This window comes from Solanum tuberosum, unplaced genomic scaffold, assembly GCF_000226075.1.
Source record: "Solanum tuberosum cultivar DM 1-3 516 R44 unplaced genomic scaffold, SolTub_3.0 scf00086, whole genome shotgun sequence".
NCBI lineage: Eukaryota > Viridiplantae > Streptophyta > Magnoliopsida > Solanales > Solanaceae > Solanum > Solanum tuberosum.
Window position 1 is genome coordinate 742,239 of NW_006239010.1, and position 2,264 is coordinate 744,502.

Sequence of the window (2,264 nt, forward strand, 5' to 3'; positions counted from 1 at the left end):
AAATTAGAAATATCTTTTAAAAATAATTTTTAATATTTTTTTGGGAGGGGGTGGGGGTAGGGGTGAGGGTGGGGTAAAAAAATTGAATTTAAAAACAAGCTTTAAAATTATTTTTTTTTGGGGGGCGGGGGGGCGGTTGGGGGCAAGTTTGAGGGTAGGAACAAAATAAATTGATCTTTTCAACAAAAAAGTAATTGTAATTTGAAGTTGGAAGAGAGTTTTGGAAAATGTTTTCCATAAGTTTTGAAGGGAAGTCATTTTCCTTAAATTTAAGGAAAATGAGTTGATTTGGAAAACATTTAACCCAACCAAACACGAGAAAATTAGAAAACATTTTCCCTTCATACCAAACACACCCTTAAACGAGTTAAACGTGGTAGCTAATTGATGCCTTTTCCTATGAAAGCACATAATGCTTCTCAATTATTTGTGCAGACAGTAATAGTACAACTACAACACCACATGGTTAAAGTAAAATTTGTGTCGTTCCTAAAAAAAATAAAATGATGTATTTCTATCTTTAATGTTTTTTCTATTTCAAAACAATTGAATTATTGAAACCTTTTTTACATTTCAACTCAATTTAATTATTCAATCTTCAAGACTATTTTTAAAATATTCTTCTATTTTTACCCTTCATTTAAATTTTTTATGTGATGAGTTTAAGAAACTTTAATTGCTTTGAATTATTCTAAAGATTAATTTGACAACAATTAATAAGGGTAAAAATGGAAAGCAATGTCTAATGTATGTTCTAATCTTCTTTTCTTAAAGGGTGTGAAACACGGCAATTCAATTATTTTGAAATTGAGGGAGCAATAATTAAATTTTAATGTCAATTTTATCTGAATTTAAACTAAAGCTAAATGCATCTATTTGTTACACTTCCACAATAAAAACAAATTAGGTCTATGTCTCTTTCAATCCCTCATTAGAATTGAGTTAGAATGCAACAAAAACCTTATAAGAAAAGCAGTGATCTTTTTTTCTCTTATTTTCATGATGAAAAAGCAAATAGCCCTTATGTCAAACAAAATCAACTAAAATCTATCCATATGTGATATGAGATATTATTGCCATCATTTTGTTTGTTGGAGACCCAACCCGTGAGCTTGTCCTTTCGAGCTTTAATTCAAACCTAACCTAAAACTCCAAAAGCAGTGGTGTCACCCGAGACAATGAATATCGTTCACTAGGTCATTTTGAATTGAATCATAAAATTTGGGGTAAATAGTTGGTTTGACATATTTCAAAAAATTCATGGATTATTACACATGAAAAATTTAGATAATCTTGAATTCCATTTTTGTGACCCTGAAACTCCAAAAAAAAGTGATGTCGATTTTGCAAAGACAAAGAGTATCGTTCACTAGGTTGTGATGAATGGACTCACAAAATTTAGGATCAAACGGAGTCAGTCAGTCCTATACCAAAAAATTCACAGACTTCTAATATATACGAAAAGCTGAGATAATCCTTAATTCATGCTTCGTGACTCAAAAACTCCAAAAAAGTGATGTTGGTTCTTGAGAATTAGTGAGTGTTGTTTACTAGATTGTTTTGAATGGACTCACAAAATATGGGGTCAAATGGAATTCGTAAGTCATATTGCAAAAAATTCACAAACTAATAAACAAAAAAAGCTAAGATAATCGTGAATTCGTGTTTCGTGATCCTGAAACTCCAAAGAAAGTTATGTCAGTTCTGTAGACCTACTGAACAATATTGTTGAGTTTGTTTTTAAATATTGTAGTCATTTTTAGCATAATAAATTACCAAACTTTAGGATACATTTGAATTTTAAATATTTGTTAGGTTGTTTTAATTATTGAGATTATTTAGTCTTTTTTGAATTTTTGTTAGGCAAATTTCTGCTTATGTTATCAAGTTGACTATTTATAGTTCTATTATGCTTAATAAAAATATTATTAGATATTTCGATCAATTCTTTTTACTGCCCCATTTTTAAAAAAGGCATAATACATATATTGGACCTTAAACTTGGCTTCAAATTTTAACTTTGACCTCCAACTTTCAAAGTGCACAAATAGACACTTTAACTATCCAACCTTATAATAAATAAACACGCGTGTCTTACCTGGTAAAACGCGTGATGTGCACGCATTTTGCGCGAGTGAGAAGTAATTTTTGAGGCACACAACAGTGAAAAAAATGCTGAAATGACAACTTTACCCTTAATTAATTTTTATTTATTTTTTAGTTCTAAAATGGACGTGTAAAGTGTTTAATTAGTTGGCAGCCAT